This window comes from Colius striatus, chromosome 4 (assembly GCF_028858725.1).
Source record: "Colius striatus isolate bColStr4 chromosome 4, bColStr4.1.hap1, whole genome shotgun sequence".
Classification (NCBI taxonomy): domain Eukaryota; kingdom Metazoa; phylum Chordata; class Aves; order Coliiformes; family Coliidae; genus Colius; species Colius striatus.
In genome coordinates, this window is record NC_084762.1 from 5,543,722 (window position 1) to 5,565,969 (window position 22,248).

Sequence of the window (22,248 nt, forward strand, 5' to 3'; positions counted from 1 at the left end):
TGTGGTTCTCTTCTCAGCTCCCCTTCTAGCTCACTGTTTGACCTTGGAAAAGTCCCCCAGCCGCTTTGGGGTTGCGATTCATTATGAATTTGAAACTCGTATCAGCTTCTCTAAAAGTTTCGTGGGCTCTCTGGGCAAACCTGAGTCCAGCTCCAGGGCTGAGCCTGATGGGTTTATAATTTGAGCCCTGTGTACATGAGGTTTGAGGTTTTGACATATAACCAGATGAAACATAATGGTTTCAGCTGAGTTTTGCTTCGAATGTTTGGGTTCGGCTGCACTCCTCACTTAAAAGGGGGAGGCCTGAAGGTGGTGAAACTTAACTGAAGAAACTGTCCACTGGGGGCTTCTAGGGGAAAACCAGATAGTTTCACTCCACCTGGTTTAAAATTGAAGCACTAGATGTGTAGTTTGCTGTGGTTTTTATGTTCAGTGCAATTGCCTGAGCCCTGTTCCAGAAAGGGAATGTGAGAGAGGCGGGCGTGCAACGTTAAAAACCTGCAAGATGCCTTGGATAGATCTGTGAGACAAACTTGGAGACATTGTGAATGACATGGCAGATTTGCCCTTTTTTTCTTTGCCCTCTCTCCATTTTCTCCTTCTCGACCTTACAAGCAGTACAGTGCAAACAAAACTGGTTGTGATTTTAACCATGAGCTGCCCCAAGACTTGCAGGACAAGTCTCTTAGATTTCCTGCAGGTGGAAAGTAGATACTTTGGCATCAGCCTCATTTGAAATGTGCCTCGTGTCTTCTGTCTAGGCTGCTGTGCTTGGGTCCTGCTTTGCTAGACCCTCTGGCCTTGTAGCTGTGCTGTGGGCCTGCAGTTCTTTTTGGGGTCTGTAAAGCCAGCGGAGCCTGAAATCAGCTCTAGTTTGTCAGTGATTTAAACTCGCGTCCATTCTCTAGCCCTGTGGATGCTTCAGCTTATGGCTCACACCTTGATGCTCGGTTAACACAGACAGCTGAATAACGTGGGCTTAGAGGGGCAGTTTTCCACAAACAACTGGGATTTTCTTAGGCAGCAGGTTTCAAGGGCATGAAGGCTGGGTGCGCTCCGGGACACAGTTTGCCCGGGCTGTATCTGCACTATAAGCATGGAAGCAATTGCCAATGCTGGATTTAGCTGGCTACTGTGGGCTGTGTCACAGCTCAGGTGAGACCTGAGTACATCCCCCTTGGCTCCCGTGCTGGAGGGACCCTCAGGGGCTGGGCTGGCTCAGGTCAGTGTCACGGGCCCGATTCACACAGCAATTGTGAAGGGGAAAGGAGCACAGGGCCTTTGGGGCTGACTGGCTCATGGGGATGTAGCCAGCTGCTCCCCTGCACTCGGGGAAACTTTGGAGGGCAGAGTCTGGCACCGCCTTGTGTAACTTTATTTTAAAGAACTAACTGTGATTTTTATATGGAGCCTTTGTGTGCCAAAAAATACAGCTCTTTTTATTTAGTGAAATATCCTTTGGAAACTGTAAAATCATGACAGGTTTTCATATTTATTTTACATTCAGTTCAGGATTATACACGATCAGCTTTAGGGCCTTGTAGGAGCCAGGAGAATATAAAGGTTGTCAGAAAACTGGAGGCTTTATACCAGGCTGTTCTGATTTAACTGGCAGACCATTTAAAGTTACTGAGATCTGGGGAGAAGCAGAGCATTTCAGAAATGTCAGTCTAGCCAGGAGAGTGCTGCAGTTTCTGACTGGCACCCGCTCTTCACAGTACTGACCTGAGCGCCGTCAGGAGGACGGCAGCAGCATCTTTAAGCTGTATTTTGTTGTTATTGTTCAGAAGTTTTCCCCTGCCCGAATAGATAAGTTTCCTCAGGAGATGCAGTAGCATCTGGGCTTTCTTGCAGCTGAGTTTAAAGCCTCTTGGTTCCCTCAAAATGAAGTGACAGCTTTTAGTCTTCCACTGGAACGTGCGAATGTATTCAAGTTCACTTGTAACACACAGAGAAGAAAATTGATATTGGGAGGGAAGTGAAGGGGGAAGAGGAAAGAGAGGGGGGAAAAAAAAACCTCTTTGAGGGCTGCATCTTCCCAGGCTGGGCAGTACTATAATGCATCCACACACTTCAGTCCACGTGAGCAGAGTAGTAATGGGATCCACACGCACACACACACGCACACAAGCTGGGATCCTTTTCAGCCACTTGAATTATTCCTTCAGTCAAAGGTATTTTTCTTAGTTCTAATAATAAACGCCGAAATCTGGAGTTAGTGCTACATACAAAGATAGCCTTTAACATACACAGCGCGGGTTACGTGGGGCTGCAGCCAGTACACAATGACCACATTGTTTCTCTTCTCTCTCGGTTTTTTTTTGTTTCCACAAAAGTATAAAAGAGCATCATGCTACAGACAGCACATTTTAGTCTGAAGTGGAACTGGCAGAGGATTTCAATGGAAAGTTGATTTATTTCAAGGGATTATGGGAGTCCAGGGATAAAGCTGGCACCCGGCCACAGGGAGAGCCCTTGACCTAGAAGCAGGAACAGTTTTCAAAGCTGTACATGTACATAACTGAGCAGAACACTTTAATTTAGTGCAGAGCATAACCTGAATTCCTTCTCTGAGGGAAGATGAAAGAAAGAAATTTTACTTCTTAGTAGGACGTTGGAAGCTGTATCCAAAGCTCTTTGCCTATTTTACATCTTACTCTGCAGCATTGCAGGAAGCAATTGTTTGTGACAAAAGGCCACTTTCTTCCCTGCCTAACCGGGAAAGCAAATTGAGCTGCCACTCATAAAACCAACTGGATACAGAATTAATTTGCTTTTCCTGATAGATAAAACAAGTTAACAGGCCACTGCAGGTTATTCTCTGAATCAAAACATGAAACATAATTTCATTGTCTTTCCTTCCCCCTTCTTCCTAGGCCTTGAGCGGTAATTATACAGACTTCAAATCTCCCCAGTGACATCAGCTGGTTAAAAAAATTTGGATCATGGGAATAATGTAATCTGGAGCCTTTCAGCAGCATCATTCACACTCCAGAGAAGGTAATTCTGTACCAAATACTCCTCTGTAACTATGCTCTATTAATTTTAGTGATAGTTTTCCGTAAGCTCCAAACTGGGACTCACATCATCCGGCTATTCCTTAGAAGGTACGAAGCATAACAGCAACAGAACGAGCCTTTAGAATGATATTTTGGAGCATTCCATAAGGACTGTGGTGTGTGATATCAAGCATGCCGTAATAATTCCGTTTTACTAAAGCTGCCCTTGAAATCAATGAGAAACTTCAGCCGCCCAATTAAGCTCCTCATTCTGCTGCAGCTCTCGTAGTCTGCAGGCATCTGTAAGGTACCTGACCCCAAGCAAGGGCTCTGGGTTGGAGCCCCGTGTTTCCAGACAGCGTTGTCTGACTGATACTGCGAAGCCGCAAAGTGCCAGATGGTTCCAACATGTTCCGCAGCTCCCTGTATGGGCATCCTCCGGCAGCGTGTGCCTTCCTGTGAGATTTCACAGGCTGAAACAGCTCCTCGCAGTGTGGAGGCAACACTGCGCCTGAAAACAAAGATGTAACCACATTGGCATTGCTCAGCCCCTTGTCAGCTTCTGGTCTGGGGAGGGGGGGAAATATCCATAACTCAGCTGTTCTAAAATTAGAAGATAACGTAATGCTGGCTAGAACAGGGCATAGTCTGGGCAGGCTTCTTCATTATCGGCTTCCTTCTTGAACTTTAATCCTTATTTTATGACCCTTCTGCTGTTTTGGGTTTAGCTTGCGTCACTGGCACCGGCTGCCCGTCGTGGCAGATTTGCATAGCGATGTTGCAGTGTGCATTAAGATGAAACTAATGGATTCATTCCACTTGTCAGCCATAACAAGTGAGGACTGAGGGGCCCTTCCCATGACTCAACCTCAGGGTGGTCTGGATCCCGTGTGGGAGGCTTGTGGTGTGGAGGGCCAAGTGGTCCTTTTGCCAGGTTACCTAGCGCAGTCTTGGCTGAGACTGCTGGGTCCCCTTGCATGCTGTCTGGTCTGGTTTCCTCATAACTCACACACAAATACCCTGGATCTCTAGGGAAATGGGAAAGAGCAACAGAGCCAGCTCTGTGCGACGGAGGGAGCCTGCTTCCTCAGTGTATGGGTACACCCTTTTGTCAGGCTCTGGAGGGCAGGCCCTGACCCCTTGCATTTCCTGAGCTAAGTCTTTCAATGCTGTGAAGTTCTTTGAGCACCCAAACCATGCCTCTGGGTATGCCCTTTGCTACTGGGAAGGAGAAAGAAGGCAAATTTGGATCTTGGAGCAGACCCTTTTGGTTAGGCCTGCTTGCTTAATGCGTGGGGTCAAGAGCTAGAGAAAGCAGCTTTACCTGTGTGTACCTTTGTTTAGCTCTGGCGTTTAGGATCTAGGGCCAGGTACCGTAGGAGATGCAGGCAATGCAAATGCATGGGATGAAACTTGGCGGCATTTGTCATGCAGAGGAGTCTGAGGGTCCCAGCCAAGAGCCCCGTGAAATGCAAGGGTATTAAATCCCGTCTGCAGACAGCTGCCAGAGTCCTTTCTTGAGCATAAATGTTTCTTCCAAAGCTATAAGAATCAGGCCTTGCAAGCCTGGTCCTGAACTGAGAGACACAGAAGTATCTCCTATTGCATGCTGAATAAAACAACGAACTTCTGACTCATTTAACCCCTCATACAGGTTGTGGGCAGTTGCATGCAGGCTTTGTGCTCACTATCCCCACTGTGATGTTCAGGAATCCTGGGAGGCTGCCATTCCGGGGCAGGAACCACCGTGCTGTGTAACACAGTGTACATCCCTTTACCCATGCTCTCTCTGAGTCCTCCGTGCCCTTTCTGAAGAAGTTTTAGATTTGAGATATCACAAGTGCTCCAGATGTTGCTGCAGAGCTTGTAATCCCAGGTATTTGCCCTGAGCACATCCTTCTGGAGAGCTTTGCATCAGGATTTCATGAAGAGGTAGGGAGGACAGGAGGAATGTGTTTTCTTTAAAAGGTTTCTGTGCAGAAGGCTACGCTTGAACTCCTTTTCAGCTTATGTTGTAATTCCCCTCCTTGGCATTAGTACTATAAGTTTGTAATCAAATACATGGCAGCTGCACCACTGGGCCAACAAGGTCGCTTTAATTTGTGGCCCTGTCTGTGGTTTCATGGGGAAAACATAATTATGAAACCCTTTGGGAAAGGGCTGTCTTGATGTGGCCAGGCATCTTCCCAGTAGTAAGGATTCATACAGCATCTTTTCTACCAATAGAAATTAATGAAAGAGTAGAAACACTTTCTGTTGCTTTTACACAGCAAGGAAACGTGTAACTGATTTTACTGTGTGTTGCTCATAATTACTCTCTTTCGTATCTCTTACTTATGGCAAAGAACAGGAGAACTCTAATGACAATAGGGTTAACTGAATAAAATTTGAGTTACTTTAGTGAATAATTTGTCTTCCTCGACTTGATTTACTAATCTCTTAGTTGACAAGACTCCCCATTCTGTGCATTCATTTTGCAGTTAGAGAGGGGTTGTTTATAATTTACAGTTTAAGTCTGAGTGCTATTATTTTGTACTGTCAAAGAGCATCTGTTACAGTAGAGAGCTCTTCATATGCTAGCACCACGAAAAAGAAATAAAGCACACCAGCCATGTTAGCAGCCAGTTTATGAGCACCCTGCAATGTTCAGTGGTGTAAAGGTGAATTCTTCTGAAAGAGCAGCAAATGGATTTGGCACGTGCAAACTCTGTACAGTCATCTACAGTAGGATGAGCCTGTGTTACCTGTATAGAGCTTGTTCACACCAGCTGTGCAGTCCAGGTTCAACACTCTGTTTCTGAGGGAAGGGTATAATCCAGGCTAAAGGTTGTTTGTAGGCATTGGATTGTTACTTGATTATCACTAGAAGCATCCCAGGGTTTTAACCACAAGCTTTCCAGAAGATAGCCTGTGTACTTTCTGCTTCTATAGGTCAACTTATACGTAGATTGTAATTCATAGATCAGGATTAGATATAACCAACTTCAGGCCAACTCCAGCATAGCTAATACAGGCAGGACCAAGCCATTTCAAAGCACGGTGGAACTAATATTGGTTACCTTGTGACAACCCCTTCAATGAACCCTAGCAAGAGACCTGTCATATTCAGTGAGTATAATGCCCCTTTATATAGAAATACTTGTTGCATCCTCATAGATCAAATCATATACTTGACTATAGGTGTTCAGCGTGGGCTTCCTGAGCAGCTAAAATCACAGCCCAGCCAGCCTTCATGGAGCTCTTGTGGGTTTGTTTCAGAGTCAAGCTGATCATCTAAAGCCCAGAATACTAGTAGCTCACATTGATCTCAGCTGTGGTTGTGGATCCTCACAATTCTCAGAAATCAGGCCTTATGTTACCTGTTAGAGACCACACACAGCTAGTGAGTGATGAGCGTTGCACTTTTCCCAGCTACTCACTCACAGACTCGCAGAAGTAAGTGGAAAAATGTCTTCAAATGTAACAAAGTTTAAGTAACAAAGAATTGCATGTTGCTAGTTACATCAAGCATTTATTGTTCCAGTCTGCCTCACGTTTCCTTTGATCTATTTTTAAGTCATTGTAAACTTTAGTAAAATCCAAATTCCACAGTCTCCCCCCTCCCCCCCAAAAAAGTGTCCTTTTGATTTCTCACATTTTGAGGAGCCTTTTTCTTTTGTGTTACTAAAATGCCAAGATTTTAATGGAATGCTTTATTAGGTTTCCAAATGCTTCTGGCCAATAACAAGCAAAGTTCAGCTCAGTAGTTTTAATCTCAGAAACATCAAATCTGTTTTCCCCACATGTGAGAAGAGCCATGCAGCTCTTAAGAAGATTAAAGCTATAAATTCTAATATTATAGGGGCCAATGCTTTCACAGTCCAGATCAGGCTGGGTTACTTTATGCATGTTTTTCCTCATGTGAATTTCCAAGACTATTGGCAGCCTTGGGTTTTGCCAGGGCTTTCCTCCCCCTGTAGTCAGGTATGCTCTTTGTAAAAGGTGAACACGTTGCTTTTCCTTTTATTCTGCCTTTCTCCTTTATTTTGAGGCAAATGATATCATTTTCATTATCAGTGGAGCTCACAAAACCATCTGTTACTCAAAGACATTGAGATCAGCAGCCAGCCTCCCTCAAAATAAGCAGCTGTAAATCTAGAGTGCCTATACTTTCTAAATGCAGAGAGGCTTTTACATTAATCTCCTGGACTCGCTGAGTAGCTGGTACAGTGCCCAAACACGAGTAAGTAAACTCAATTAGTAAAAACAGGCATGATGTGACAGTTCGATATACGGCATTTAAGCATGTGGGTACAAACCAGGAGTGCTCCGTTCAAGTCCCAGAGACTCTGTTTTGTACATATGGTTCAGTTGTTTTCCCAGTTGTCAAACACCTTGTAGGGGGGAGGGGGGAAAGGTGGGATTTTATTTTCACAAAGATGTAGTATTGCTGTCATTTACACAGGTGTAGATCTGGAGAAACTCACCTGACTCTGAAAAATTAGAGCTTTCAACTGAAAGCTAGTACCCAAGGCAGCTTTAATATTCATGGGTTACCTATGCAGCATTACATGGAATGTACTACTACAGGCAGATAAGAAGCCTTTGCAAGAAACAGATACTTTGTGGAGCTTTGTTCTGCATAACAAGGCTAGGCTGGGTACATTCATTTGCAGCCTGAGACTTAAGGGAAAGTCTTCTTCTTTAACCCCTTTAGCAGTATAGCAGACTACACCTCCTTTTCTTTTTACGGCAAGCTGATCAAAGTCTAATTATTCAAGTGCAAGTTCTCTAAGATCCCTGTGCTCTGCTGCATAGCAGAAGGGCTTAGGTCTGGGTGTGGTGTTCTTGACCTTCTAGTCTTTTGTCTTTTCAGCCTGTTTTACTTCCTCTGTCTGCCTGGTTGTAGCCAGGAGAGCGATTCTAAAGAGACCCTGTTTGTTTTCCATGCGCATTATGATAGGCTGCCATTGTGTAACGACATACAGTATGCAGGATAAACCACCCTGCTTATTATAGCTTAGTTAAAAGGCCTGTCACTATTTCCATTTCAAATTCCTATTTTCAGGAGTTTACTACTGAGCCGTAACAAATTGCAGGCAGGAAACTTGGCAGTCACATTCCCAGCCTAAGAGCAAATTCTTTTACCAACTTCAAATAAATAATTTAATTAATATTAATGGCATGTGCTCCCAGCATGCAAAATAAAGGAGGTTTTGTTATTGTTTTGGTTTGTTTTATCCTTGAAACAAAAGATGAAGATTAAGGAGAGTATTTACATACCAAGCGTCCTTATACAAGAGTTATACAACAGACAGGGAGCAGTGTTATGAGTGGCGGGGAGGAGGGGGCATTCCTAATTCTCCTAAAAGGAATATCAGTGCAGAAGAACTGTTTATCAACACTTCCAAGAAAAAGCTGGGAAGAGCAGGGGAGAGTTCTATATCACAAATACTTAAGGATGCCACCAAACTACAACGGGTGAGAGTGACATTCTTTGGGGTCAGCTTAAAAGGAACAAACATTGAAACAAAACAGTAACACGACAGAGTTGAAGTTGGAATAACTAATAGGTGAAACCTTTTCATGCTAAATGTACATTCAGTATATTTTAACAAGCCAGGTTTTAATAAACAGACAGATATCAAAAGCCTGAAGTCCTGAAATAAGTTAAAACCGATTTGGGGTGTGTTGTCTGGGTAGCAGAGGTTTCAAGCTGGTAAATGCTCCTAGCTTGTCTTTCTGCTCACTAAAGATTTGAGCACTACAAGGAATCTAGCAACTGGTGACCGTAAACTACATGAATTCAATGTGCTATTAAGGGAAAGTGCTACTACTAGAGTAGCTGATTCAGAGGAAGCAACATACTGGGATTTAAGAAACCCAATTAACATTTTGGCTAGTATGAAGCATCAGAAGATAGGTGAATCCTCAGAAAGCACAGTAAGTAGGGAATATCAGGTTACAGCTCCTCAGAAGAAGAATAAAAAGGGCTTGGTGGTTATTGGAATTTCTTCTTTACTGTTTTGGGGGGAGAAATGATGGTTTTTGTAGGTTAAATTAAGAAAACACTGTTATTTCACCGTTGGACAAATCTGCCTTTTTGCCTCGCTGATTGTTTGCTATTTCTGACAAGTCAGCTGCTCTCAAAAATGCAGTCTTTTCTCAGGAGATACCTGTTCTGAGAGATGTGTCAAATAACGGAGTATGTGACTGCATCCTTTACTGCAGACAACATAACCCGTGTGCCTGTGTTGTAAAGTGCCTGGGGAGGAAACTTGGCCTCATATAACTAATTTGAGCATCCTGTTCAAACAGGAAAGGGGTTTATCATTTAGGATTCTGAGGGATTATTTGAATACAAGGAAAAAGGATTTTAGGAAGTCACCAAAGGAGTAACTTTCATGAGAAAGCTTTCATTTCGAGCCACACCGTGCAGATTTTGTGATCTCACTGGAGAGGCCTTAAGTGTGTGCAAGGTTGAGATAAATGCATCTTGGTTCAGATGAATGCTTGTGGGGGCCAGACCGTGACCCCTGTACAAGCTGAGCCTTTTAGGGACTGATACAGAGCCTGCAAGCTCCCCTTTTGCAGTTTTCAGGATGTTCTGCTACAAGGGACTCGGAAGAAACCGTTCAACTTGGCAGTGACTGGCGCTGAGCTAAAAGCTTCTGGGAGCATTCCTGGGAACCTCTGCTACTCTAAAGAGACTCTAGCGAGAGACAACACTGAGGCTGGGATGCTTGCCCAGATTGTAAACTATGCAGGCATTTCTGCACAGCTGATAAACTCTGTGCAGGACCCTGGGAAGTACGTAGGTTTTGTAACAATACCTACAGGCTTTCCAAAGTACCTTTGGGGCAGCAACCACAGGTATACAGAACCATGAGTTCTGTCCCCTCAGCCTCCTCCTCCCACACCAGGCACGGAGTTTTGACTGTGAGGATTTATTGAGGAATTGCTCGCTGTTTCTCCCCCTCCCTGCTCCCCCAGCTGTACATTTTTAACCAGCAGAGGGAAACAGAGGGGCTCAGGAATTAGAGACCTCTTGTGATAAACGATAGAGACTCTGCAAAGAGTATATCCTGCTATAGAAACCTTTAAAAAAGCCTGCAGCAGGGGAGACAAGGTCTCTTAAATATTACTTCAGTTTGTGAGATTATAGAGGTGTATTACAAAAGAATCCACGTGATTTGAGCTGTGTCTGGAGGTGGATCACTTAGGAGGTGAGTGAGCTGGCAGTGCCTCTCTATGCAACTGTCACTCTCACTTCTGGGCATAGTGTTACTGCTGGGGACAGACTGCCACGAGGAGTGGCAGAACAGCAGCAAAAGCAATGGTGGGGAGGCAGAGGTGATCTTGGCTGGGCCTCCTCCTGGGTGAACCTGCTTTGCCTTTACCAGCAAGCAAAGGGTGTTTGTCTCTGCAGTTATTGCAGAGTAGCTGGTGTCCTGTAAATCCACACCCTTGACTGCCTCCCTGTAACATGTTCCTGAAGACGTACCCTCAAGCACATAGCTAACTAGAAACGTAGGATTCAGAATCGTTAAGAAAATGGACAACTTGTACACCGTGAATCAGACACCAGGTCGCCTACCTGATGATGGGCCAAATAAGGGATAGAAATGACTTAATACTTACATCCTAAGAAATAAGATGTGTCATGGAAAGGAGACAGGTTAAATGGCAGAAAAACTATCTGGTAATTCCACTTTCGTAGCACGTTACAGTTTTCAGACCTGTTACGCATATAAGTATGTGAAATAACCTCCTCAGGTTGGGGGGAGATGTCCTATCACTTCAGATTTTAATGGGTTGCTTGACAGACATAGTTTATGGAATGGGAAGGTTTTTAATCAGTCTATGTTGCTAAACAAGTATGAAAAAAATGTAGACAGAATCATGGGTTTATTTTGGGTTATATTGATACTGTTTTCTCTTGTCCTTGATATGTGGAGTTGTTGCTTTTCTGAGTCCTTGGCTGGGCCTTGGAAAAAGAGATTATTCTGTATTGCTTTAATAGTAATAATACTTGTACTTTACTGTATCACCACTGTTCTGTGAGATAAAAGGCTGATTTTTACTGTCCTTATTCTACAGGCAGAAGAACTGAGAGAGTGAGGATGTCACAGGACTAAGACCAAGACAGAGGGACTCAAAACCAGGTTAGATTTGCAGTAGAAGTTATTAACAGATCTGTTTGAAAGGAGGGGGAATATGATAGATGTCTGTGAAGTTCTGGGTAGCATGGAAAGTATGGCCATGTTTTGGCACAAGGGCTGGGAACATTGAATGAAGGAAGCAGGATGAGGTGGTTCTTGCATCAGGGACTCGATCTGCTCAGTGTGACACAGCAGGTTGCTTACAGTTTCCACATGCTGATGGAGGAGACTGTACAAGACTTGGGAGAGAAATCCATTGAGGGTTACTAAACAGGCAGAAACCTCATCCTGCTCAGGAAATCCCTTAAGCTGAAAATAGTGGGAGGCTGGAGAGCATGTGGAGGAAGCAGCATATAATGCCCATGTCTCCTTAAATGTCTTCTTAAGACCACTGTTGTCCTGTGGTCGCTGTGTGGCCATTTTGATGTCCTGTTGCACAAAGAAGAGTAGAATATAAACTGGGAAAAAAAAATCTATAACAAGGAAGCATTTCAGAACTAGCCTCTCTTGAGTAGGAACAGCTTGTCATGAGATGGTCCTGCCCCCAGGTGTTCACTCCACTCTCTTGGCTATACTTGACTTGGCAGAACAATCCATGCAAGTCTCTCCTTGTGGTAGAACCTACACTTCACAAGGGTTTTAATTTTCTGAGTTTTGGAGAGGCCCTGTGGCAAAAGACACACACTTTGTAGAGGCTGAAGATGTACTTTCAGTAGGCTGGTGTTTCATGTGTACATGGGTGCCCAGCTAAGTTCCTTTTGAGAAAACCGCTTTCACAGTGCTGGTTTTTTTTCATGTAATTGCTACATGCCAGGACTTCTAGAGCTTTGAACAGGTATCTTTCATTACTTTAAGTAAAGGCATAATATCATACAAGGATGATATGAGAGCAGAGAGAAAGTAGGAAGACAGGTATCAATGGGAGCTCTCTGTGCAAAAAGTGGGCAGGATGAAAGAGACAAATGTGATACGACATTTCAGCCAATACAGGAACAATTATTGTCTTTAGTAGAAAGGCCTCTGATAAGGAATAAACACAGAACATGAGGATCTGGAAAGTCTCAAAGGGAAAGATGCTGCCTAAGAAGTCAAACTGATGCCAGTCTAGTTATTAAATGGTCTGCACAAGCAGAAATAACTGTGGTTTAAAGTAATACCCTACATCAGGCTTCTTGTCACTTTCAGCAGGGCAGGTTTGGGGTTTTTTTTTAAACTATGGTGTTTCAGGTTTCTTTGGACATATCCCTGTGACCTTACAAAGGAAAGGTGCCGGCAGCTTTGTGGCATATGATCCCTTCTGAAAACAAAGAAATACAGCTCTTTGTAAAAGATGCCTATATTTCAGGACTATTACTGTAGTTCTGGTTGTAACAGCTATTAGTCTTTTTGACAGTACAGTGAAAAGATAGATACAAACTAACTCTGGTCTTGGACGTAAAGCAACTTGTTCCGACCTCTGTCTTGAAACCATGGCACGAGCCCAGCTGTACCAATACTGGCTGAATTTGGTAAACTTCAGTTCCTAAATTGCACGAAAGCTTTGGGGACAAGACCCATGTGTATCATATTTTGTGAAGAGGCAGAGACAGTAAGGGTAGAAAATAGCTGTTATTCACACGTTGCACTTTTCCTCAACAAAAGATAAAGATTTTTAGTTTGTGAACAAAACGTGCAGCTTGGCAGCAGGACCGAGCACGCTGGCTCAGAAGGTCTGGTAAGTCAATGATCCATGAGGTAGGAAGGATTTGTTCGATAGACCAGAACAGCTCAGCTGGGGCTATTAAAGGACTTAGGAATCAAAAAGCACATTTTCAATTCCTAGGTCTGTTCAAACAGGTAAGCAGCCCACTCTAACCTGTTCTTCTTCTCTGAAAACTCATTGCACTTATCAAAATATGTATAGCATTGATGAGAGGCTGTAACAGGCTTTAGAAACCACGCTGCCTTATATGTGGGTAAGATGCTTTAAGAAAGGTCAAGAGTTATTTCCCAGCCCTAAGTGTTTACACACTTAGATAGATGCTAATCTAATCTGTCTAGGCCATAACGCCCTTAACAGACAGAAAAACACCTGGCAAGTGAGCTCCCAGATAAGTCTCTGTACCAGGTATGACTTAAAGGGACACCACGTGTCTCTTACAAGGGCTCGTGGCCTCCTGCTGCTCCCTGCTAGCAGCTGAGAGCCTTCTCCCTGAAAGCAGCTGGTGAATTCTCCCGAGGTCTGTGCCATCGTTTATGTTGAATGTTAATCCTGGCCAACACCGCTGCCTTGACATCCCTGGAAAACAAGTATTTTCCACAGAGTGGAGCTTCCCCTCTGTGCCTTGCTGATGTGCTTTGACCTCAAGACGATGCGAGCACTTCTAGGAATATGACAGCAGTTAAGTTTCCATTCCTGCTTGGCCCTTCTGCTCACCCCAGCCATAGGGGCAACTGCAGTGTCAGAGGAGATATGTGAAGACTAGGACATGAATAGACAGCTTAAGACCACAAACAATAAAACACTTAAACAGGTCGTAATAGTTATTACATGAGAGGTGCCCAGAGCAGTTAGGCACCTCGAGAGAGGGGCTTAGCACTTTTCCACTGGTCACTGCTGGAACAGCTTATGGGACTAACTGGCTGTGGTCCACCCTGGTGTGGTCACTGGTAGGTGAGCTGGCTCTTCCTTCCAGATCAAGGACCTGTAACTAACTGACAGCTTATTAAAAAGACTAAATCAGTCTGGATTTTAAGACTTCAGAGGATTCATCAGTTTTCTTAATCCCTGGATGAATTGCTTCCCCTGTTCAAAAAAAGCAACAACAACAACAAAATCATCTGATTTCAGATCTGCATCTAAGGCCCAATTGTTATGTTAAAGCCATTGAAGCTATTGTTGTTTAAAGAGGAACTTGATTGCTTCTTTTAAAAAATCAGACAATGATAAGGTAAACATTTTTTTTTACCCTAAATACCCTGTTACCTATAAGATAAGGCATGACAAATGATGATTTGTTCATCGACCCTACAACCCACACCTAGCCACCATGGGGGAAGATAAATTCACAGCGGCCTTTCCTGGGAATGCCACTTGCAAAGGACCCTCAGCATTTCAGACCATAAGATTTTTCTCTCTGAGTCACAGTGTAGTACTACTTACTTGCTTATAGTCTTCATGAATGCTTTGCTCTCGTTTCACAGAATGTTAATTTGCATGAGATCCTTGCAGCTTTAAAGAGGCAGCGTTGGCTCTCAGTGTCTACCAATCTAATTTCCTTCCATCTGAAAACAATCAGAGAGTTCTGGAGAAGATCATCCACATCTCTGTTCTGACAGGAGAGACACTCATTTCTAAGTGATTACGCAGAAAATAAAGATGTTAGACATATTTTACTGTGTTCATGTAAGTGGCACTTCAAGTTAAAGAATACATTCCAAATGCATTATCTGTTCAGATTGTCTCCGTTTTTAACTTCCCTCCCTAAAAAAAGGAGCACACCTTAATTAGCCAGCTGTAATCCACATGATAGTTTCTCATTTGTTAAAGCTGTTAAAATACGTGAAATCAGCTGCATATGTCTGAAATAATGATGAAAATAACTGCATTAGCAAAAATTATCTGGATGCGAGAGGGCTATAAATAGATGGGAGGTGGATTGGACAGTCGGCAGATTCTGAGTTGGAATAAAAACATCTTACTTAAGCCAAAAACATGGCAACCAATATTTTCTGTTATAAAAATATTTGAGATTAATTTAGTTTTCATGAAAGCTGTCTGAAACCGAAATGAATAGCAGAAGTTCTCTGTTTATTTACAAGTCAGTGACGATACCTGAAGAGTAAAGCAAGGCCCCTCACCGGCAATGACAACACATCTCTGATTGTCTTCCAAAATCCTTTTTGCCAGGGGATTAGGATGCCTGTATGCTCATGCTCCCTCGGAGTAACCTTCCCCCTCGATGAAGCTTGTCATTTGAGCAGACTGCCTGACAGGTCTGCGAAGTGGATTACTGCTGTCCACTAGAGGCTGTAATGAGACCAACAATGTCATTTTATGACAAATTGAAGGCTTAGACTGCAATGATCAATAATGGTGAAATTACCTTTCACATTCAATACCTCGTCAATCACTCGATTTCCCTGAATCTGAATGGTTTATAAAAAAAAGTTCAACTTCTTGTGCCTCTTCCTCTCCCAGTTTTCCTATTAATTGTGTAAAACACGCAGTGCAGACGGCACATTGCAACTAATGGATTGAAAGATGGTTTCTCCTAGACAGAGTGCATCTTGCATGTCAAGTTGATTAATACCTTTTGGTCAAGACTGTGTTCAGCTGGGAGTCATACCAGTTTCAGCACATCACCAGCAGTAAATAAAAGTGCTTGAGTTGCTGTGGGTTCTCGTGTCCCACTCACCACGGTGGTGTCAGAGCCGCTGTCCATACTGCGCTCAATAGCGTCTGCCACTTAGCTCTACTCTCCTCCCCTCCCCAGGGGCAGGAAGTTCTGCAATGAAAGACTTTTGTTTGGAAGTTTGTTGCTACTTTGGTGCAGGGACCCCTCCTCAGAAGGGGGCAAGGTGATGGGGTTTAGGGTGGTTCTTAGGTGCTCTGAAAGTGCACTGTAGGCGTCTTGGGTAGCCCATGAGCAGGACCTGACCACCTCAGTGCTGAGCTGCTTCCCTTTATTCCTGTTACCTGGACTATCGTGGTGGCAGGTAAATCGTGTTTACTTTCCACAGAAAATTACTTTATCTTCTGCATTCCTTCTGCACTTCTGGGTCAATAGGCTGCACTGCCTTAACAGATACTGGGGGACCTCAGTCCCTACCACTCAGCAAAGGTCGTGACATTGGGGTGCTGTTTCCCACCCCCTCTGCCTTCACTTCCATCCTTTGTGGTATTCCTTACGGAGGGAATACACTGAGCCCCAGCGTAGGCCCTCGGTGGAGGTGCTGCAGAGGCACAAAGACATCTTGTGACATGGCAGTATATCCTGTGTACCAGGCAACGGAGGCCCAGTCCCCTCATCTCTCTGTTAATGAAACCAGCACGTATCAAGGCAAAACGGAGGTGTGGAATGGCTTATGAACCTGACGTGGCTGTTGGCAGTTGTGGCACTGCCCAAAGCCATGCGTTAAGGCTGCTTGCTGGCTCAGGAGAGCAATATTGCTTTGACTTCCAGTAGACTTACATTTTAGGGGTCTCTTCTCAACTCTGAAGCAGAAACATAGAGAAAGATGTCAAACTTTATAGAGCCCAGAGTGTGGCAGAAATTGCGGGTGCAGTGGCAAACACCATAGCCACGAAGGGGAGGAATACATAAGCCTCTTACATGAGCCTGCTGCACAAGGGAAAGTTGCCCAAAGCTTGCTTCAGCATGAATGTGGCTTCTCTTTCTCTGTGTGTGCCACACCTCTTGGCAAGGTGAGCGCTGGAGAAGGAAAGATTCCTTTCTCCTGAGGTAACACTCTGTGCCACTGGAATAAAAAAGGTGTCAGATGGGAGAATGCCGCGTACTCAGAACCGAACCTTGAGGATGGGGGTTACAGCTTCCCTGGGCCTTTTACTTGATTTTCAGTAATCTCCCGTCTCTGTCTCTCTCCATTGGTTCCTTTTATTAAATCAATGAACCTTGCATTAGCTGGGTGAAGATAACTTTGCTATCTGCTGTAGGTTCACTCTCTCATAGTGCTGAGTGGCACGTTTGTCCAGACATTGTGGCCTGTTGCTGCTTCTATGCCCAGACCACTCTCAGAACAGAAAGCAGTGTTGGATTTCATAGTGAACCTGAGCTAAAGATGCAGAAGGTGCTGTAGTAAAAGATCTTTATGTTTCATAAAACTGGTTATATTACAGTATCAACTCTAAATCAAGAGCACAGCAGCTTACAGTGTTATGATGATCTTCTTTAGCAATGATGGTGAACTAGTACAGTCATTTATAGAAGGGACTACTTTGCTGATCTGCATGACAGTCTTGCGTCCGAGGGTACTTTGCATCTAGACTCTAATGCTAGATTTAATGTTGAAACCTAATGGAAATATATCATGGACACATAGGAGAGATGCCTGCACTAGAAACCTGGTATCTTGGGGCTTATTGTCATGGGGAATTGGTACAAGCTGCAATAAACAGCCTGGTCTGGATGGCCATGTAGCAGGGAGTGCACGCCTGAGGCCTTTCTGAAGCCCTGTGACCCCTCAGCGTCCGGCTCTATGGAGCTGGTACATAACGGCCTTTGGTATTTATGCAACATTTTTTGCAATGTCCTTGGGGCAGGGAGAGGCTTTCTCTGGGCTGTACCTCCCTTCCTGATGCCAAAGCCGAGAGTGAAGGGCTCCTTATGGACCCCTGTCAGGTTGTCTCTTGGCTGTATTCCTCCCATTCATCGCTTCTACAGTTTGTTTCTCTAAGTTGTATCCCCTTGGTAATGGGAGATTTTGTCTTTTCTTCTAAGACTTGAAGGCCAGACTGAGCCAGTCCAGAAGGAGGATGTTTTCTCCAGTCTCCAGTTTGCATCTGTGCTTGTTATTTGCCTGTCACTGCAGTTTATGGCACTGCAGAGACCTGTGTTGAGAGAAGGGAGTAACGAGCTGACGCTGGAGTGCTGGGGAAGTGTAAGTTGCCTTGATTTGGCGGGGGGGAAGGGGAGTAGGGAGTTTGGGAGAGGCTCGCTGTGGTCTGTGTAGAGCTAGGGATGCGAGGGGATCTTTGATGAAATGCGTGCTGAGGAATCCAGAGGGAGTTAGTACCCAAACATGCGTGGTTCAGCCATGCCTGTCTTCTAGTTCGGTGACAGTATGAGTCAGAGCCTCTTTGGTCTGAATGAAGTGGAAGGTACTCTCTACAAAGCAACTCAAGCATATGCCAAGGATCCGGATAAATAAAACTAATTCAGAAAAAAAGGGAGTGGGATGCAAGCTCTTGCTCTAAATCACTTTGCAGTTCTCCACGGCAAAATGCAATATGGCATCTTAAATAAAATCACCCTCTTCTGACTCTCGCAGAGTCTGCTTCAGAGCATTCCCTGGCTTCCAGCACAGTTTTATTTCCTCCCTTGGAGAGACAGACCAGCCTTGACTGAGCAACTGATTTTCATGCATCCTTTAAACCAACATTCCCTGCCATTTCTGAAGGACAGCAGGCTTTGCTAGCTGTCTCTTCCTCCTCCCTTAAACAATATAGGTTTCGTTTTGTTTTGGGTTTTTTTTTTTTCACTCCCCAGCTCATCTCTTTTCCCCTTGCAAAGTGCTTTGAGATCCCCACGACGCAGCCTGCCACAGGAGCTGGGACCTATGTGGAACAGCAGCGTGCACAGGGATTAATCCAGCCGTAGAGCCAGTCTGGCCTTAGAAGTGTTTCAAGGGGAAGCAGGAGGTAAGTGGCAAGGCGAGACCCCCTCCCTTACCCCACTCCTCTCCGCGCCCCTGGGCTGTCGCCGCCACCCCCGGGCAGCGTGCGGCTGCCCCGCAAAGGGTTAAGGCCGCCTTGGCCCGGCGGTGCTGTGCGTATGCAATAATCTGTGTGGCTCTCTTGGCCGCCTGCCAGAGTGTTGCCTTGCCTCCTCCTCCTCCTCCCTTCTCTTCCCCCCCCCCCCCCCCCGTTTTTTTTTTTTGCATGAAGTAGGATCCTTGAGCTGTTGCAGAGGCAGCCAACTGCTCCATATTTGGCTTCTATTACCCATTTACATGCTGGAGAGAGGAGAGGCAGCGAGCGCTGTACCGCAGACATCATTTCTACTACAGTGGTGGAGACATCCCGGACCTGTGTCACTGCAGGGGGAAGGAAAAAAACCAAACAAACAAAAAAGCAGACCCAAGCCCCGTGATCAGCTAGGAAGACATTTGTGTGCGAGTCTCTCTCTGACCCCCCCCGCCAACCCCACCTCCACTGACACTTTACAGTAAGTGGCTTTTTCTTCCTCCTCTGCTTTCTGCCCCCACCCCGGCTTCTTCCCTTGTTTAGACTGCAAGCCGCCGGCGATCTCCAGCTGGAAAAAACACGGGGCCGGGGGGGGGGGAGGGGAGCGCACTGCCCACCCCCCGCCGGGCTACAGCTCGCCTCGCTGCGGCCGCCCCTGGCCCGGCCCGCAGCCGCCGCCGCCGCGGGCCCGGCCCCGGGGGAAGGAGGGAGGGAGGCGGCGGTGGTTGGCTGGGGGGGGCCGCGAAATGGCCGAGGGCGCCGGTGGAGGCAGCGGAGCGCGGGTGCGGGGACACGGTGCGCCCGGGAGCGGGGGCCGGGGCCGTGGCGCCGCTCGCACAGCCCTGTCTTCCCTCCCCACCCCCCCGCCTTCCTCCTTCCTCTCCCCCCCGCCTTCCCCGCGCCCCGGGCGGGGTGTGGGTGGCCGCAGGGACGGTGGACATATTGCGAGTGCCCCCGGCGCGGCGGGCTCGGGTGTGTGTCGGGTGGTGCGTGTGTTGTGCGGCGACACGGGGGTTGCGTGTGTGTGCGTGTGCCGGCGCGGCGCGGGGGGGCCGGGCGGTGCGGTGCGGTGCGTGTGCGCCGGGCGGGCCCGGCGGGGCGCGGCGCGGCGCAGCCGGGCGGGCCGGGTGCCGGCAGGGCCGGTCGCCGCCGCACGGCGTATGTAGTACGGCGCTGGGCGGCTGCCGGAGGGTGAATGAAGCGAGGAGGAGGAGGCGGTGGAGGAGGCGGCGCTGGGGCTGGGATGTGCCCGGCAGCGGCCCCGCTCCGCTTCACTCAGGGCCCAGGCCGGCTGCAGACGCCACCCGGTACTGCCGGCCGGGGGAGCGGGGGCGGGAGGGGCAGCGCCGGCGGAGGGCCGGGGCGGGAGGGCCGGGGGGGAGGAGGAGGAGAAACCGGGGAAGGGGGGGGGGGGGTCCGGCCGCGGCGTCCCGCGGGGAGCGGAGCCGGGTTTCCGCGCCGCCGCCCCGGGGCTCGGCTCGCCTCCGCCGGCGGCCGCTGCCCTCCCGCCGCTCGCCTTCCGCCTTCCCCGCTCCGTCTCGGGGTTCGCTGGGGTCGGGCTGGGCGGTTGGGCTGCGGGGGGTGCGTTTGGTTCTCTTTTTACGTTTTGCCTAAGGCATCGTAATTTGCTGGTAGAAAACAAATAAATGACCCCGTGTATGTTTGCGGGTGCTGAATCCGTCAATGCAATTCCCGAGAATATTAAAGTGTAAATTAAAGCATGCTGGAAAACGTTAGCTCCCACTGTAATAGTAATAGCGATAATAATAAAATGACAGAATTGGGAGCGATTTACATGTTATTGAAGAGGAGGAATTACTGAAGAGTAATAATAGAAAAGAAAACAAGTCGGAAGCCCGTTATATAATGCACTGTGCAGACAACGAGAGCGACGGGCTATTTTTATTTTGTTTACCGTATGCTGTGTAATAGGGACTCCTCCGAGCAGCATCCCTTCCCCCGTGAGCCCCAGCCCCGGGGAGAACTGGGGTGGAATTTTAAGCATTCCTGTTATGCCCAGACGAAGAAATCCGGGTTTGTAAAACCCTCCTCCGTAGAAATGTTTTCTGTGTGGAGATCAGCAAGGGTGCAGGTAGATGACCTTTGCCAGAGACCTTTTCCCTTTCATATGCTAAAGAAATTCATATTTTGTAACTCGGGTTACACTTTAACCTTTAAGGCTCATGGTTATGTATTTTATGCAGTAATGGTTACTTTACGTGTCAGATGTGGTCAGGCACGGCGAGTTACTCTGCTTACACACCCACAAGTCAAGGACTTTTAATTTCAGTTTCGAACGAAGCCTTCCCCTGAAGGAAAATCCCGGTTTTGCGTTAGCCAGCTTCTGCTCGGGTGATGGGGACGGTTCAGGTTCATGGTACGGAGGAAGGGTTATGAATGAGGGAAAGAGAAATTGAGAATGGCCGGGGAAAATATCACGCCGTAGTTATTTTTTTTGCGGTGCTGCGAGATAATAGTAAGTTGTAATTGCACGTTGTTGCACCTAAATGGTTACAAAACCCTACTGGAATTTTACAGGCAGCAGGTCTGGGGCTGCTGTAATCTCTTCACTTTTTACATAAGGCAGAGGTCGATAGATTTTCCTCTGCGCTCGCCTGTCTGTCTGTCTCTCCCGTCATGTAGCGAACATGTCAGCCGTGTGGGCTTTCAGCGCGCTTACTCCAGCCCTGATCAGTCATGTAATTAGATCAGGCTGCCATGGTAACAGACGGTGTTCACCGTCCAGTCAGGTGTGTGTGTGTGTGGCAGGCGGGCAACCCGTGGGGCTACCTGCGTGTGCCGTGACGGTGGCGTACGGCCGGCGCGGCCGCTGCCTTGGGCTTGCCAAAAACTGCAAGGCTGCCGGTGGTGGTTCCTCTCGGGAAGGGTGTTCTTTGCCTGCTGAAGTGTCAGGCAGATGGGACAGTCCGAGGCGTGCTTAGCAGGTTACCCAGATGGTCAGTTTCCACTCGCGTTTATTAATAGTAAACAAGCGAAGGTGCGGTGCTTTGTAAAAATGCTTTTGGCTTGGGAAAGCTTGCACTAAAGTTTCTTTGGAGTTTGCCTTTTTTTTCTGCTGGCTGGCTGGTTTAACCGTTTGTTGGCTGCGTGGTGTTTGTAACAGTTCCCATTCCAGCATTTATGTTTGAGGCCACAGGCTTGTTATTCTCCACTCCCATACTGCACTTTATACCTTCTGACCATTACAATTAAAATCTACGATACCTGTGTCATCACTTTGTTAAGCTTCTTACTTGTTCTTAGCAAGGTCTAGGCCTTTTTTTGGTTTAGGTGAAATCTGACTTCCTTTTCTCCTGAAAGAAAACTAAATATGTGTTACTAAAACCAGTGTTCTCATTGCTAAATAACTCATTTCTGATATGGATATTTTTTTTTTCCCCAATCCCCTTTGCTCATCGAAATATTACAGCAGGAGACTTTCAGCCACAAAGTTAGCAATACCTTGAAAAAAAGAGGTGGTCTGATGAGCTTCAAACTGCATGCTGCTCTTAAAAATGTAGTTAACCAAAGGAATGTATATTTATCTGCCGTTCCCAGTGTTTGGACACCTCTTTTGAGACACCTTTTCACAAACTTAGGTATAATTATTTTAAAGGCACCAAATTTGGCGCTCTGTTCCAAGTGTCATAAATCTGGAGTGACTCCAGGGGACAGGATTGTGAGCCTCTTACATGGGTATACA

General features: G+C 46.4%; 1 protein-coding gene across 15 annotated transcripts in view; it reads left to right on the forward strand.

The window, feature by feature from the left end:
- Nucleotides 1-22,248, forward strand: part of ATXN1 (ataxin 1) — a 351,766-nt gene that overhangs the window by 129,245 nt on the left and 200,273 nt on the right. For 7 of the 15 annotated variants that reach the window (XM_061994524.1, XM_061994533.1, XM_061994525.1 and 4 more), the window contains 5 exons: nucleotides 2,877-3,000; nucleotides 11,079-11,143; nucleotides 17,581-17,740; nucleotides 18,373-18,500; nucleotides 18,750-19,026. The gene's annotated coding sequence lies outside the window, so the exon portion shown is untranslated. Of the gene's footprint in view, nucleotides 1-2,876; nucleotides 3,001-11,078; nucleotides 11,144-17,580; nucleotides 17,741-18,372; nucleotides 18,501-18,749; nucleotides 19,027-19,275; nucleotides 19,328-19,462; nucleotides 19,518-19,768; nucleotides 19,853-22,248 lie in introns of those variants that run through there. The other 8 variants (XM_061994534.1, XM_061994530.1, XM_061994532.1 and 5 more) reach the window with 8 other exon arrangements.